Source organism: Rattus norvegicus, chromosome 5 (assembly GCF_036323735.1).
Source record: "Rattus norvegicus strain BN/NHsdMcwi chromosome 5, GRCr8, whole genome shotgun sequence".
Classification (NCBI taxonomy): domain Eukaryota; kingdom Metazoa; phylum Chordata; class Mammalia; order Rodentia; family Muridae; genus Rattus; species Rattus norvegicus.
This window is the reverse complement of record NC_086023.1, coordinates 169,608,027-169,625,040: the sequence shown is the minus strand read 5'-3', so window position 1 is coordinate 169,625,040 and position 17,014 is coordinate 169,608,027. Positions and strand designations below refer to the sequence as shown.

At 51.6% G+C, this 17,014-nt stretch overlaps 2 long non-coding RNA genes across 3 annotated transcripts; one reads left to right on the top strand and one right to left on the bottom strand.

Moving 5' to 3' along the window:
• Nucleotides 1-2,537: 2,537 nt before the first annotated feature.
• LOC134479056 (uncharacterized) lies at nucleotides 2,538-7,687 on the bottom strand. Of its 2 annotated transcripts, XR_010052031.1 has the most exons (3): nucleotides 6,543-7,687; nucleotides 5,582-5,714; nucleotides 2,538-3,559 (listed from the first exon to the last, which is right to left on the bottom strand). It is a non-coding gene; the product is annotated as an uncharacterized LOC134479056 (long non-coding RNA). The 2 variants fall into 2 exon arrangements; XR_010052032.1 differs by having other exon boundaries at nucleotides 5,582-7,687.
• On the top strand, nucleotides 2,841-16,744 carry LOC134479055 (uncharacterized). The gene is made up of 8 exons (XR_010052030.1): nucleotides 2,841-2,875; nucleotides 3,090-3,169; nucleotides 3,512-3,591; nucleotides 3,768-3,938; nucleotides 8,782-8,941; nucleotides 9,261-9,459; nucleotides 10,122-10,288; nucleotides 10,643-16,744. It is a non-coding gene; the product is annotated as an uncharacterized LOC134479055 (long non-coding RNA).
• The last annotated feature ends 270 nt before the right edge of the window (nucleotides 16,745-17,014 follow it).

Sequence of the window (17,014 nt, the reverse complement as noted above, 5' to 3'; positions counted from 1 at the left end):
TCAGGACACTTTCTCTGCCCTTTGGCATTTCTTCCTACTCCCCACTCCTCCCAAGGCAGCACAGCTCATCCTGGCTCAATAAAATGCCCAGTATCATCACTAACTTGAATTTGGAAAGGCCGAGGCAGGCCCTGCAGGAAGAGCTGTGAGTCTGGAGTCAGAGCCACTGCATAAATTCTAAGAGAGGACTAGGGGCCTGCTGAGGTCTTGGAGCTCCCAGAGAGCCAGAACATCACCTCCTCGGGTGTCAGTACAGGGGGCGGGCAGATAAATGAACAGCCAGAGCCTATGGCTGGATGATATGTGAAGGTTTGAACAGGGCTGGCTGGGCTCTTCCTCCTGGAAGCACGCTGCCCTCTGCCTCTCTCCAGGAAATGTTTGTAGAGGGACAAGAGCTTCCCCATGCCTGAAGATCAGCATCACCTCACAACTGTGCTCTGAGTCTGTCCCTGTCTGCAATATGGTCAGAGCTGACTGATTGGCAGGTGCTGATGGAAACCCTAGAAACCAGGCAGCTCCATATGACTATTGGACTAGAAACTAGGCTGTTGATCCAGGTGACCTGTCTTTGCTACAGGTGACTAATCCGAACCCCTTCCTTGTCTGGAGGAGGACAAGGAGAGCTGACTGGCTTGGCTGGCGAAGACCAACAAGTTTCTTTATGCTAGTGAAGAGGGGTTGGTTCAAAGACTTGTAAGGGAGCAGCCATGAGCCAAGAGTACTGTGAGTCTGGGATCCGGCCGCTGGCAGGAGGTGGTCACTGACTTTCGAGGTCATAAACATCAGGCTCAGCCCTGATGTTCCTGAGCAGCCAGCAGCTGAGGAGAGCTGGTAGAAGACACAGCACTCAGATCTCTTTTAGGGTCTTAGTCTCTTAGTGTCCCACAGGGCCTCAGCAGTGGGTGGGCTGGCTGAGAGAGTCCCAGATGTACCCGGGACATGGAGCCTCCAACACCACCCTTGTTAGCTGAGGCTGGGATGGATTTACAGAAGCTGGTTCCTCATGCTGCCATTGGCCTCTCTACGCTGGGAGTTTAGAAGCATTTCCAAATGCCTGCCATGCTGTGATTTATCTGTGTTTGCTTACGAATCAAACCTAACGATATTCTATTTAATTTCCCTCTCTCAAATATCACGCACGACGCTTAATGTAAACCAATTACTACAATTTTGCTTTCTAAGAAATCAGGAAATGTAATCAAGGGGATGTGATTCGTTTGCTTCTCGTGAAATATTATGGCATGGTATCGACAGCAGGGGCAGGAGGTAGTCTGGGGAAGGCTGTGAACATGTGTGTGAGCATGCTCATGGGTGTGAGGCATAGCTCAGCCTATGTAAGCATGTATGTGTGCATGCATGTGTGTGTGTGCATGTGCCTGTGTGTGCATGTGTGTACATGCATGTGTGTGAGCCTACATGGGTATGTGTGCATGCAAGTATGTATGCATGGGCATATGTGTGTGCATGTGTGTGTGCACATGTTCCTGTGTGTGTATGTGTGTGCACACATGTGTGTGAGCCTGCGTGGGTGTGTGTGCATGTGAGTATGTATGCATGGGCATGTGTGTGTGTGCATGTGTGTGTATGCGCACACATGTGCCTGTGCATGCATGTGTATATGTGTGCATGCATGTGTGTGAGCCTGTATGCATGTGTGCATGCATGCCAGTGTGTGTGGGCATGTATGTGTGTGTGTATGTGTGTGTGTGTGTGTGTGTGTGTGTGAGAGAGAGAGAGAGAGAGAGAGAGAGAGAGAGAGAGAGAGATGAAGATTTGTCTAGGCAGCTTCACACAGTCCACATTCTAAGAAAACCTGGCATTCCATAGGCCTTCATAGTAAGTGTATCTACAGAGGCTGGTCTCACACTTGAGCTCAGAGTCTCTGGGTCAGGGGTGGAAGCAGATTTTCTTCTGAACTACAGATGAACATACATGTTGACAGGACAGAATAGAAGCCTTCTGATATGACTCACTTTTCTTATTACAAATAATAATCTTTCTCCTGGAAAGAGGGGTGAAGGCTCCAACCAGGAAGGGTGACTTCAGACTGTGAAAGCTGAATTAGTCTGCAGGATGGGAATGAAGGGGATGCTCTCTCCTTGGGGTGCCTCTCGTCAGGGGAGCCCTGGACGGTCCCTCTGCCTGCCCCATGGCGTGCTGACTGCATCCTGATGTACTAAGAGAGAGACAACCTTTCTAATAGATGGCTTGTCTATGTCCCAGGCTCCGCCTCTGAAGTCTGTCACTCCAGCAGGCAGAGAGGAATTCATTCCCACACTCCCTCTGGATATCCTGCTACTTGCTTGATGGCAGCCTCCACATGAAGGTTCAGGAATGGGAGCTTCCAGGCAGCCTAGAAGAGGCCAGAACAGGTAACCCACCTCCTCCTCCATGCCTACGGGAGTGTTTTCCAACCTGGGGATCTCTTCTGAGATACAAGATCCTGTCTTTGGAGATCACACATGATAATCCCCAGGCTTTGAGCAGGTCTGTCTTAGGGTTTTACTGCTGTGAACAGACACCATGACCAAGGCAACTCTTACAAGGACAACATTTAATTGGGGCTGGCTTACAGGTTCAGAGGTTCAGTCCATTATCATCAAGGTGGGAACATGGCAGCATCCAGGCAGGCATGCGGCAGGACAAGCTGAGAGTTCTACATCTTCACCTGAAGGCTGCTAGTGGAAAACTGGCTTCCAGTCAGTCAGGATGAGGGTCTTAAAGCCCATGACCACAGTGACACACCCACTCCAACAAAGGCCACGCCCACTCCAACAAAGGCCACGCCCACTCCAACAAGGCCACACCCACTCCAAAAGGCCACACCTTCTAATAGTGCCACTCCTTGGGCTGAGCACATACAAACCATCACAAGGTCTTTAACTTTTTGTTTGTTTTGGGAACAGGGTCTCACTATGTACATGAGGATGTCCTCAAACTCTCAGAGACCCTCCTACCTCAGCCTCAGCCTCCCAAATCCTGTGGTTAGAGGTGGGCTCCACTAACTGGGCTTAGGGCTCTAACTCTTTGTTTGTTTGTTTCACTTTGAATGGAAGTGAGAAATGACATGACCTCAATCACCTCTCTAGAAGGAGCCTTGTGTAACGGCTGGAGCAGCGGATCAGCATGCGTGACACTGAGGTTGACTGATATAATCCACCATCTTGTGGTGAGCATCTCCCGTTAGTTTCGAAGCCTTTGTCATCCCGGAGGAGACCCAGTCCCACTCCCACCCCTAACTCATTATGATGTGGGGTTCTTGCCTTTGCAAACTTAGACCTGCTAGTTTCGTCTGACCCCTATCTCACAGCCTGCACGCCCCTCCAAAGCATCTTCTGTCTGTCTGTGTCTTTTGTTTGTCTGTAGGAGGTGGCTGGGGGGCTTTTTGTGTTGAGTCACACCATGGAGACTCTAAGGTCGAAGATGTCTCATCTGGAAGTCCTGGAGACCCTCGGGAGCTGTGGCAGACTCCAGGGAGCCCTCATTGTTGAGGCTCTCTGTTTCCTTCCAGGGCAGGGTGACTCTCTCTGTGGTCTCCTTGGTGGATGCAGACAGTATCCTAGGAAGAAAAGTCATCACACATGAACCAAAGTGAGCCCAGATGTTGGGTGCCCTTCACAGCAGAGTGTTGTCTGGAGGTGCTGGGGGGGCGGGGGCTTAGGAAATGGATGACCTGATGCCATTTCTCCCGAATCTTGTCTTGAAGCAGAAAAACAGTGAGATTGATTTTGTGTTCTGCTTTCCCTGGATCCCCTTGGCCTCTGCAGCCTGAAGGTGGACGCTTGGATGTGTGGCAAAGAGAGCTCTAAACCAGGATGCTCTGCTCAGGACCCATCTGGCGGTTGTTGGCTCCCCACAACCCTGTCTGGAGTTTCTGTCCTCTGTGGAGGGGTTCTTCGTGCTTCCCAGCCTGTGACTTCTGAGGCCGAAGCCAGCATGTGAGTGTTTGAGCCTTGTCTGTCTGTCTGTCATCCCCTCCTTTCAATCAGTTCCCAGGAAGAAGAGCCTGCAGCCACCGAGGTCCAGCCAAAGCTGCCCCACCTTGGATACACTCCACCTCTGGGGTTGTTTGGAAAATGTGTTTCTACCTCAACTCACCCACTGGCGCTCCAGCCACCTCAACCTGACCTCCATCTGTGTCTTCTCAGGGTTCCCTACTCAGGGACAGGCTCAGAGGGGCTTAGGTTCATATGGGGGTTGTTGTGTTTTATAAGAAAAAGGAAGCCAGGAATATGTTTGATGGAGGCACAGATATGGTGTGTGTGTGGGGGGGGGTGTCTCTGAGGGCCCATGCTGAGGGATCCCTTCCCCCGAGGGACCAACCACACGATGGTGTGGTATAGTATAGTATAGTATAGTATAGTATAGTATAGTATAGTATAGTATAGAGTTTATTTAGGGTATGGGGAGGGGAGTTGATTGAGGGGAGAGAGAGAAAGAGAAAGAGAGAGAGGGAGAAAGAGAGAGAAAGAGAAAGAGAGAGAAAGAGAGAAAAAGAGAGAGAGAAAGAAGGAGGAGGAAGAGAAAGAAGAGGAGGAGGAAGAAGAGGAGGAGGAAGAAGAGGAGGAAGAGGAAAAGGAGGAGGAAAGGCCAGTCATAAGCGTGAGGAGAGAGAGGGGGAGGGGAATGGGGAGAGAAGGGACAGAGAAGGAAGAGAGAAAGAGAGAGCAAGAGGAGCAAGAGAGAGGGGAGGGGGCAAGCAGCCCCCTTTTATAGTGAGTCAGGCACACCAGGCTGTTGCCAGGCAACTGTGGGGCGGAGTCTAGGAGTGATGCCACCAGGGGCACCCTGGCTAGTGCCTGGGACCGAGGATTCTGCATCAGTACACATCCCAGGTGTGATCGCCCCTCTCCACTGTGACCCCCTCATGCCTCCTCACTGTGTTGACCCCCTCTTGCCTCCTCCCCACTTTGACCCCATCTTGCCTCTTTGCCATGTTTAAACCTCTCCCAGCTTTCCTGCTTCACTGAAGTCACAGTGGCCTCTCATAAGTACAAATCTTACCGTGTTACACCCAGCTAGATACCCTTCCAGTGACTCGCACTGAGCACAGGCTGTAGGCCCAATCTTCCAAGTCTTTAAACTCCTCCTGAGAACAGGCCCAGCCTGGCTCTGTTCGACCTTACCCTGAACCACCCACAGGGCCTACCTCCAAGTTCTAATCCCATAAGTTCTGCCCTCCGGTGGTGGTGGTGGCGGCCTGGGGCCCTGACCCAGCTCTGAGCTGTGGTCTCTATCCTTTTATCCCTAGAGCCCTGCTCTCCTAGGCACTTTTCTGGGTTACCCTTTGCACCCCTCTCTCTTCTTCACCTAGACCACGGACATGCATTGAGACCCTTCCTTGGCCCCAACGGTCCTTCCCGAGACAATCTTCCTGTCTCAGCCTCCCACATCCCCAGACTGCAAGGCTAAGTTGCCACTTGTGGCTCATAGCACTCTTAAGTAGCTACTGGTTTACAGATTTCTCTCAAACCTAGAAGCTTCTCTCTGAACAAAGACAAGGAAATCAAGTTCTATCCTGTCAGCCTATTTCCCAGACAACGAGGAAACCCCAGTCCTCTGCACCCATCTTGCTGCTTACCTGGTGGTGAGAGCCCTGGATGCATGTCTGAGGTGAGCCCTTGGGGCTGACAAAATTGTTCTGAGAGGCTTGGCAAGCTACCACTTCCCACTTTCAGAGGACCCAGAGTGGCTTCTGTTGGAACATCACAGACCTGCCAAGTATCCATAGGTCAACCTGTTATTTTTAATAGATTTCTTGGCAGTTTAGCACCAGGCCAAGGGAAGAACCAGCTAGAGGTCATCCTGACCCTGAGAATATCTGTTGAATTATCCATAAAGCCCACATTCACAGTGACACACCTACTCCATAAGGCCACACCTACTCCCACAAGGCCACACCCACTCCTACAAGGCCACACCCACTCCTACAAGGCCACACCCACTCCTACAAGGCCACACCCACTCCAACAGGGCCACGCCCCACTCCAACATGGCAACACATTCTAATAGTGCCACTCCCTGGGACAAGCATATACAAACCATCACAAGTTCTGCGCTCCACCAGAGGCTGGCTGTCCCAGGGATGGGGTCACATCTTTAAATAGCATATAGGCATCACGTATCCAGGATGTCCACTCACACTCCCAAGGTGTCCTCATGTCTAGTGGATAATGGGTGTAGTGTGACCCCTTTCTGTCTTTGCTGTTTTCTGGTGGCTGTCGCTAAGGTTCCCACCTCCCACATCGGCCTTTCTCTGTCCCAGCCAGGGGGCTCCCCTCTGAGGTCCCAACCTCCCTGGCCTCTTGCTTTGGCTCCCAGTGGGTCACCACACTTCTGTTCTATCCCACGCTTTCCTCTGTCAGACTCGCTGCCTTCAGTCAGCCAGCCTGTAACAGGGACACCACGGCCTATGTGTTAAACTTGGTGTGACTCGGGAGGGCTGGTGTTAAGGGTACACCCTGCAGGCTCTGCAGTCGTGATTCAGCAAGGAGGGGGAAGGGACGGGATGCGGTCAGGGAAGGAAAGCGAGAAAGCAGCACCTGGAGGACTGGCAGCTGTGGTGGGCACTGAGGAGCCACTGTTTTCCGTTACTGTCTAGGAAGCTCATCCGTTTTCTCGGTACCTCAGCACTCTGTTAGGACCACTTTCCCTCCATTCCCTCCTCTCACCATGCCTTCGATGGCTGTCCCCGGAGATCCACTGGGAATGTCAGGTGTTGGCCACCTGTTTCTCGCCCCTATGGGTGTGAGGGCCCTGGGCTTTGGATCCAACCTGGCAGCTTACTGGCTGTGAGTGTGGGCAGACGTGCTTTCCGCAATCTCCTTATTGACCTGAAAAGACGGACAGACAGACATCTGTGAGCTGTGCCTGCTCAGGCTTTGGAAGAGTTGCAGAGGCAGCAGGCGAGCGCTCCTCTTGGTGCAATGAGTTTTCCTTCACCATTACTAAAAACCTCAGCGGAGTGTTTGCTTCTGTGGGTGAGTCACCATAGCCTGGGTGTCAGACACCTCAACTCCACAGATGCCAGCTGCCACCCGCCCTGCGTGTCTAGCGTACCTGTAAGCCTCTGGGCGGCCACAGCAGGCACATGCAGACAGAATCGCACCACACTTTACTTTAAAAACAAAACAAAACAAAACAACAACAAAAACCAATGTCTTCATTTTAATTTTAGGTGTGTGGGCGTTTTGGCTGCGTCTGTGCATGTGCGCTGAATGTGTGCAGTGCTTGTGGAACTCAGGAGAGTGTCAGATGTCCCCAAACAGGAGCAATGGGTGATTGTGAGCCCCGCCATGTTGGTGCTGGGAATCAAATCCTGGTCCTCTGGAAGAGCAGCAAGTGCTCTTAACTGCTGAGCTGTCTCTCCTGTTCCCACACTGGACTTTCAAAATCTGGACTCTCTCCCAGGCTGGGGAGAAGGTAACGAGAGAGAGCCATTCCAGAAAGGTTTTGACACGCACAGAAGGTCAGACCTTGGTTCTCCCTGTGGCATGACTCTTCCAATCCCAATTCTCAAGCTCAAATTGAAAACTCCCAATCCCAACCGCGTGCTTTCGCTTCTGTGACCAAGGGAGATCAAATAGCCTCAGATGACAGGAATTTGTTCCCTCCAGGTTTGTAGAGAAGAACCTGATAACCCTGAGGGGAAGAGCCATGCACCCCACCTCCCCACCCTTCCCGGCACTTAGGGGGGTCTACTCTGTCTCTCTCAGAGTCCTGCAGCTTCAGGTTTCCCTGGCATGTGGCCACATCGATCCAATTCCTTTTATTTCCTCATCTACATTCTCCCTGATGTCTCTCCCTCCAACCCTAATGAGGATCCACCATAGTGTATTGAGAGCAGCAGGGAGCCCAGTCTCATGAGGACCCACCTCCATATAAGGTCACATGGGCAGGCACTAGAGAGGGAGGGCTTTAGCACGATTTTAGAAAGGTTACAGCTCAACCAATAACAAGTTTATGTTTCTCCGAGCGGTTGATGGATGCTCCAGTCTGCGAATGAGAGGGGCCGAGGGCACTCCTGGTAGCTCTCACGTAGGAGCCGATAAGTCCAGCCTGGATGTGAGCATCTACATCACTGTTGAGTCATTGCCATAAAGTAGCTGCACTTGTGGGTGTCTTCAGGGAGACGCGGGCATGGACTAAGAGTGCCAAAGTCACTGTGTGGAGTGAGGAAGTAGCCCTGTTGGCCCACCATCGGAGAGCAGAGGGAGGCTGAGCTTGGCTCGAGATGCGGTTGATGGGTGCTCCCATGTCTTTGAGGGCCCTCAGCTCCCCTCAGGGTGAGCGGTTTTCCCCTGATGCTGGCAGGTTTCCTGGCTCTGCCTTTCGCCCTCCTGCCTTTCATCTGCTAATTTCGCGGCGTTCGTTTTCATCATGAAAAGGTCAACTTGTCAGCACACAAATGTTACACTTAATTTGTTTTCTCCGGGCACATCCTATCCGTGATAATTCGGCCCAATTTTCAGTCATTTGCCAATGGGAGGGACCACAGGCAACAGCTGTACCTAGGACAGATCACAGCTTTACCTCTGGGGACCCGCTGCGTGACTCTGGGGACTGATGTGGGGCAGGGGTTGACAGTGACTTTGAGACTAATTGTATTTTTTTGACCCCAAACATCTACAGTGGGAGTCACTTGGACTGGGGGGCGGGGGAGCAAGAGTCCTGGGTATTGGGACTTGAATGAGATCCCAGCATGGTGGCATCTTCTTGTATGTCAACATCTCCCACCCTGGTCCCTTCTCCTGTCTTTGTTCGTCTTCCGTTTGCTTCCAGGCTGACTGCTGTAGTAGAGGCTACGAGACCTCACCAAGTTCTCCTTCCCAGCTTCCTCTTACTCGATGGGAGGTTGTTCCTGAGCATTGCGTGAACCTGTCCTGGGGAGGCAAACAAATGTGGATTCAGGATTCCACTCAAGTCTGTCTTGGTGAGCCGGGTGAGTTTAACTGTTTACGTGAGTTTGGGTGAGGGGTCCCCTGCAGGTGCGTGAGCAGCCTGAACCAGGGATGGAAATGTCTCCTACTCCCTCCAGCAACTGTTACATATCTGCAGGATCAGTCTGGGTCTCATGACCCTTACTCTCCTCCATGACGGAAAACTCATAGGCCAATCGTATACAGATCTCTTGAGGATGATTCCTAGGAAGAGTAGAAGAGGATGCCGGCTGGGCTTTGCCAGGAGGACAGTGGACCTGGGGGATTGGCACGGTCATGGACAATGGGCTTCTCTGAGTCATATCTTTGGTTCTCACTCAGGTACTTCACAGACCTTGAGCAGTCTTCATGGCCAGCATTCATCAGAGCCACTGAACACGCACAGTCCTGGCACCTAGGCATGGACCGAGATGGCAGGGCTGCAGTGGAGTGGGTGGCAGTCCCTCCGTTGTCAAGTGGCATCATCTTTTGGGGGCTATCGTGGTTATGACCTGTAGTTCCTAACACGCTCCTGTTCAAGGTGCAGCTCTTCACTGCCCCCGTATTTCCCATGCTGCTGGCTGTCACCTGACCCCTGTGGCCTGTTACCACACAGCCGCTCTGTGTTGTCCTCACTATTCTTTCTCCTCTGGTGGTCCCCAGACCCCCTTCCCTGTCCCCCCCCCCACTGTGATAAACCCAACAGTGTTCCTGGTTCCACCCCGACCATAAAGCTCACCTTGAGTGCTGCTGTTATGAGTCTTTATGAGACTGAGGTGCAGTCCCCTTAGGGCTGAGTCAGTGACCCAGACAGGAAGGTTTGCTAACCACAGGGTTCTGCAAGGTGGGAATTCAAGTTCTGGGCCCAACATCTGGGGGAAGCTCCTGCTGTCAATCACAGTTGGAGCACAGAGCCTCGTATGGGAACAGCAGAAGGATTAAGGAGACTGTGTGAGCCTGCCCATGGGGGCACAGCTGTGTCACCTGTCACCTCCCAAAGTAGGACCACTGCTAGCATGAATGGGAATATTAGGGGAACCAACACCTTGTCCAGTTGTTCAGTCCAGGTGTTTGGTTCAGGTGTTCAGTTCAGGTGTTCAGTCCAGGTGTTCAGTCCAGGTGTTTGGTTCAGGTGTTCAGTTCAGGTGTTCAGTCCAGGGGTTCAGTCCAGGTGTTCTGTAACCCTTTCCTCACCTCACACAGGGATGGGAGATATTGGTGTTTCTGCGCCCACTGTTCCCTTGCATCAGCCTTAGTGCCTACAGAATGGCCAACCCCATAAATCAAGAACCACTGTGCACAGAGGGCAGAAGGCAGCTTGTCCCTGCAGCTTCTATTGCTCTCTGTTTCCACCAGTGGATATGGAGATGGTAAGTGTACTAGTGACCTCTCCTTTCCGGGCCCTGTTGGGACACATGTTATCCTATTTCAGCTGCGTGCCTCCTGAACACCCCTCAGGGGCTCAGTATGTCCTGCTCATTTTACAGAGGGAGCCCTGAGACCCCTAGGAAGTACAGTGAGCTACCAGGTTACACAGCATGCAGACTCCAAGAACAGGCTTGTAGGCACAGGGTCACCTGAGTGGTGAATTGGAGAGACTTTCTCCATGAGAGCTCCCGTATCCACTGGGTTGTGTCGGGGGAAGGCTTTGAGGATTTGGCTGGAAATATTGTTGCTCTCACATACCTCATCTACTCTCCTTTCTACTTTCCTACCCCAAACAGGGGAACTCCTTTCCTGTGTGCTGCAGGACTGAAGACTCTCTCCAGTGCAGGCCCGCAGGCTCTCACTGCCTGAGCCGCATCCTCACTATCAGTGAACTGAGCCTCTCCTTCCCTCCAGCCACACAGGCCTCTCCTTTACAGACTCCACCGCAAGCCCAGCAGGGCCCACTGCCCAGCCTCATGGTTCCCGGCTTTCCCTTCCCACAAGGCTCTTAGAGGTTGAGGAGAAACTCTGAAACTGGAGTCTCTGGGTGCCGGAAAGCTGGATTATTAAAACAGAAGGGCTATCCAGTTTCTCTGGCACCTCTGCCCACCTCTGCCACCCAATTTGCACTGGGCAGGTGGAAGGTTCCACCAAGGACCAAGGAAGAAGCTCAGGGACATTGCACCCGGGTACTTTAACTCATTAGGCTAAACGAAGGACGGGGCGTGCGCTGCTGCGGCCACAGAGTGGAAAGCTCAAAAGAACATCACCTAGGTTGTGTCAGACAAAGGGGGCCACTCAGTCCCAGGGGAACAGAACCAAGAGAACTGAATGGTAAAGGAGCCGCTCCACCCCACTTCCAGCTGACCTTCGCACAGCCTGTCAGACTCATCAAGCAGCATCAGTAGTGCCTGTCCCAGAGCCGGGCAGTGAGAGCGCAGCGTAGAGCGTTCACTACGAGCACTAGCCAAGGAGGTTAAGACAGCCTGGCTCCTCCTCTCAGGCAGATGTGCCAGCTGTGTGATCTGGGCAAACTATCTGATCGTTCTGTGCCTTGTCCCCTGGACTTGGTGCACTAGAGGCTCATTAAAACACGCATGGAAGAACCTGACTGGATTGGGGCTGTGACTGAGATGGCAGAGTGCTTGCCCGGCATGCACAAAGCCCTGAGTTGGATTCCCAGCAGTGCATACAGAAACCAAGCACACCATTTAAAACCTGTCATCCCAGCACTGGAGAGACAGCAGCAGGAGGAACAGAAGTTCAAGGTCATCTTCAACTACCCAATTGGTTGGAGGCCAGCTTGGGCTGCATAAAATTTCCTTAAGAGCCCTTGGGGTTTAATTAAGCTTTAAATGAGGATTTTTTTCCTCCCCCTTTGGTTGGTACAGGGAAGTGTCCCTTGCCTTGGGGGGAGGATTAGTGTCGGGTACTTACCTAGCTGTGGCTTCCAGACCTTGGTGTGCCGAGGGACCTTGTTCTGGAACCAGCTTTTCCTTCCGTTGGTCTTTAACGTATAAATGCTCCCTGTCAGCTGGGTTCTACTGAGAACTGAATGAGCAAAGCTGCCTGGAGCAGAGCATGCTGGGTCCAACAATCCTTGATCAGGAGGAGGGTAGTCACTCTACACTAAGGGACACTCCTCTCCTGTGACCTGTCTGGCCTTCAGAAACCCCGATATTGCCACAAGACACCTACCCTCCATTCCCACAGCGCCTCAGCTCTTGGGGACCTCGAAGCCTTCCTCAGTCCACCTCCCTGTGCAGGGGGAACATGAACCCCAGGTGGCGGGCGCAGAGGCAGCTGGATCGATAAGAAATGTCACCGAGTACGTGCTGCAGCCCCCGCTGGGGGCAGCAAGAATCCCAATCAAAGAATGTATCTTGTTGACAAACTGAATGTGAGATCAATTCTGAACCCCTCGGAAACTAGTCGTCACCTGCAGAATACAAATTAATCCAAAGAGGCAGATGTGGCCAGTGACAAGTTCCCTTCCTAGGTGCTGGGTAATGTGAAAAAGTCCATGGGGTTCTCATCTGCAGCAATCAAAACCCTGTGGGGAGCATCCATCAGGACTCCAAGGCCAGGTGCGCCCTGCCTCGGTCTCCCCGCCCTCTTCTGCAGCCCTCATACTTCACAGCTCACCGAGAGGCAGTAAATCAATAGAAATATCTTTGGTGGGAAGGTCCTTGGTTGCAGGGTAATAGGTGTGCTGATGGGTCCCCTGTTAGGTGATGGCTTGTCTCCTAGGACTGGATTGAAGGACTGATGCTACCTGGGCCTGCAGCTTGCTGGCTCCAGCGCCAGCCCTGACTGCCAGAGGGAGGCCATTGTGATCCTAGCCAGAGCCCTTGTGTGGGCGCCAAGGCTTCCAAGTCACATGGTGGTGCTGCCTGTCCAGTATCCCGGCAGTAGCTTTCGTTTGTCACAAGAGATGGAATCTTTCAAAAATAACCCGTGTGTGCGTGCACGGCTCCGGTTTGCAAATGTCTTGACACTGCCAGCCTTTAATTAGCTGTGCTTTGCCATCAGGGATGCTGCAACTGCCACTTCCCAGGCTGCAAATGACATCGTTGAGTCACCAACAGCGAGAGCAAAGTGTGAGCTGGGAGGGGGCCTGGGTCACCTCGGCCAGTGATAATCTGCAGAGCCCAGGGATAGCAGCCCTGGCTGAGGTCACAGGATGTAGAAGGCTGGCCAGATCTGGCTGCTGGACCTGATGAAGCTTTGTCCACTGCCTCAGGTTCTGCAGTCTCCAACGCCAGCTGCCATCCTCAGGGGCTGAAGAACACACACACACAGAGAGAGAGAGAGAGAGAGAGAGAGAGAGAGAGAGAGAGAGAGAGACAGAGAGACAGAGAGACAGAGAGAGAGAGACAGAGAGAGAGAGACAGAGAGAGAGAGACAGAGAGACAGAGAGGCACACAGACACACATACAGACACCCAGACACACACACACACACACACACACACACACAAATACACAGAGATATGTATATATACACACACAAAGACATACACAGAGGGAAAGAGTGAAAGAGGGAAAGCAAGAGGCACACAAACACACACAGAGACAGAGGCATATACAAACACACACAGACACAACCCTACACACTGACACTCACAGACACACATAGACAGACACACACACAGAAACACAGAGAGACACACACAACCACATACAGACACACAGAAACACACACACACAAACATACACATAGACACAAAGTCATACAGAGAGATAAAGAGAGAGAAACACACAAAGACACACACAGAGACAGACACACAAACAGACAGACACAAAGTCAGAGAGAGAGAGAGAGAGAGAGAGAGAGAGCGAGAGAGTACAAGAGGCCCCAAAACACACACAGACACACACAGAGACAGACACAGGCACACAAACACTATCACTGGGTGTGTTCTAAGCTATTCTAACCTTATGAGCTATCCAGACCACAGCCACAGGCCCCGTGCTGCTCACAGTTTGAGTCTTGTCCAGTCTTGCTCTGCTCCAAGTGTGTCCTTGAGGTGAACTCCCTTGGCGGCGACTCCTCCCGCCCAAACTCACGGTGACCGTCTTTCTCTTCCTCCATCTGCTTTGTGGTCCTTCTTCTCCTGAACCCTTGCCTGTCTGATGGCCAACTTTCTCTCCCTGGCTCTTCTCCTTGGGACCCCTGGCTGGGATTGGAAGTTCAGCCTTCTTCCCTCTTCTTCCCAGGTATAGGCCAGTCAGCCGTTTGTTTACCAGCCATAGACAATGGAGGAGCATCCTTTACACCACACTGATACAGGAGGTTCCTTAACATTCATGACAGTGCCTGTGTCCTGACTGTAACTAGATTTCAGGGCACAGAAATCAGCATCTGAATACACAGTGCACAAGACCCTCCTACAACACACACACACACACACACACACAACCACAGATACACCCTCACACACAGACACACAGGCACATAGAGAAACATATACAAATGCACGGAGATACAGACACAGACAGACACACACAAAGCCATGGACACAACCATACACAGAGACACACAGATATATACACACACAACCATAGACACAATCACACACACAGACATACACAGAAACATACACAGACACATGGAAAAAAAACACACAGACATTCAGACACAGACAACACACAAAGATACACACACATACAGACACGCAGATACACAGACACAGACACATGCAGAAACACCTATGCACAGACATACAGACACAGAGAGAAACAGACATACACACAAACACATAGACATACACACACACACACACACTCATACACCCCCCCACACACATGCCCCACCAGACTGACTAGAATTTGGAGACTGGTGTCTATTCTCAGAGGTCTATGTGAAGATCTAAGCTGTGTCTTCAATCAGTTTTCATTTCCCTAATGACCCGTGATGTTGAACATCTCCTTACAAGTCTCTGGACCTCTCTGCTTCTTTGGAGAGATGTGCATTGAACCATCGCCTGATTTCTGTCATTTTTGAATTAAGGAAATGGGCTTGTCTTTACACAGGAGTTGAGGGTCACAGGAAAAGGAAGATTTCCCATAACCCCATTCTCCACACAGAATGTCGTCAGTGGTCAGCCACGGGTGCTGAGTGTGTCATCCTACCCGAGGCTCTCGGGCCACATCAGGGCCTCCAAGTGTGTCTTCATCATTTATTGTTAGGGTGCTTTGGTAAATACGCATGGTTACGGTGGTGTTAATCTTCTTCCTCTACTCGACTTGGTTTAGGATCACTTAGGAGATGCACTTCTCAGCGTGTCTGAGAGGGTGTTTCCCGGGAGGTTGACTGAGAAGGGAAGGTGGTGAACAGAACCACCCACACGCTGGGATCCTGAGCTAAATACAGAGGAAACGTGCACTGAGCACAAGCACCTGCCCTCTCCACCTCCTGGCCGCATTGCTCCCTGCCAGAGAGACTGAACCTTCAGCTTTGAGCCCAATATCTTCCTTCTTCCTTTAATTCTTTCTTTCCAGGAATTTTGTCCTAGCAGTGTGAAAAGTAACAAAGATGAAAACCGGATCACGAGCGAGGTCCCTCAGCGATTACCCTCACTGTGGTTTACGGACACTTATGGACTCTTCACTGGTGTGCTGAAATAACGTGGATGGGCTTCTAGCGGTGCGCAGGTGAAACCAAGACGTCTGTAACCAGAGCTTAATGGGCCATCCTGGTGGGAATGTGGGAGACCAGAATGCTGAGAGAAACGTGGTGGGCAGAGGCCTGGATACTGAGTTTCAGAGGGGATCAAGGGCCAGGTCAGAAACTAGGCTAGAGGCCATTTGGGTTCATATTCTTTCAAACAATCTGGCTTTACTCTGCTGGTGTCCCGAGAGCCTGAGTTGGCTGAATTCAAAAGCAATGGATTAATTCACTTGACGGAGATCATTTCAATTTTGGTTGGGACAGCCATGCTTAACTGTTCACATATCTGAAGGAGACGGAAGGGGAAGGAGGCAGGGAAGTGAAAAAAACTTTAGGGTCCCTTGGAGAGTCCGTTGTGTTGGATGGTGTTTGGCTGGGGCAAACACATGAAGGAGTGTTTTCCTCAAGTGGACACAGGTGAAAGGCTAAGGCCAACCCATGAAGGAATGTTTCGCTGAAGCAGACACAGGAGAAAGAATGTTCTGCTAAAGCAAGCACGTGAAAGAACCCGTGATGAAGGAGTCTTCGCTAATGACACACATATGTCCACTTTACCTTGTGTAGTTGAGCTCCATTTGTCAGGACTCCAAAGAGAAAATGCACCAAAAATCTTCTGGTGGCGTGCTGGTGTCTTCTTGCCATTTCTGAGACCGCGGGCTGATTGGCAGAGTGATGTCAGCTGAGACAGATACATGTGAGGAGGCAAGACCCATGCTGAAGCAAGATACATGCAAGACATGTGGAAGACATGTGATGTTTGGAGGGTATAAATAGGACTTCACAGACAGTGATGGAGGCTGAGCTTGGTTTGCTGGTACCAAGCTAGCTGTTGTGTGCTTGTTGGTCTTGCTTCTTCACTGATCTTTGCTTCCCTAAGAGAGGCACAGCCAAGAACTTCTGGTGTCCCTCCTGGTCCCTTCTGCTGACTCAAGCTGAGGCCGAGGTTGGCCGTCTCTGCTAGGTTGTGTTAGCTGTTGCTAACCTGGCTGTATTGAACTGGACTGCTGGTGTGTCCATGAAGTGTTTGTGAGTGGATCGAGCTGCTGCTGCTGACCTATGAACGGAACTGCAGATTTCCAGACAACACAGATGGGAGTTGTTCATTTCTAAGCAGGTCCATTTCCCTTGTGTCCTTCCTTCTCTACTACCTCTGGAGGATGGTTGGGTAGAAGGGGGGGTCAAAGCGTTTAAGAACTCTCATTAAAAGTAAGTTTTGAAAATATTAACATTGCAAGAGGAGAGAGAAACACACACACAAGTGGGGAGAGGAGAGAGAGAGAGAGAGAGAGAGAGAGAGAGAGAGAGAGAGAGAGAGAGAACAGAGAAAGACACTGAGAGGGGGGAGGAGAGGGGAGGAGAGGAGAGGAGGGGAGAGAGAGAGAGGAGAAAGGGAGAGGAGAGAAGAGGGAGGGGAGAGGAGAGGAGAGGAGAGGAGAGGAGGGGAGAGAGAGAGAGAGAGGAGAAAGGGAGAGGAGAGAAGAGGGAGGGGAGAGGAG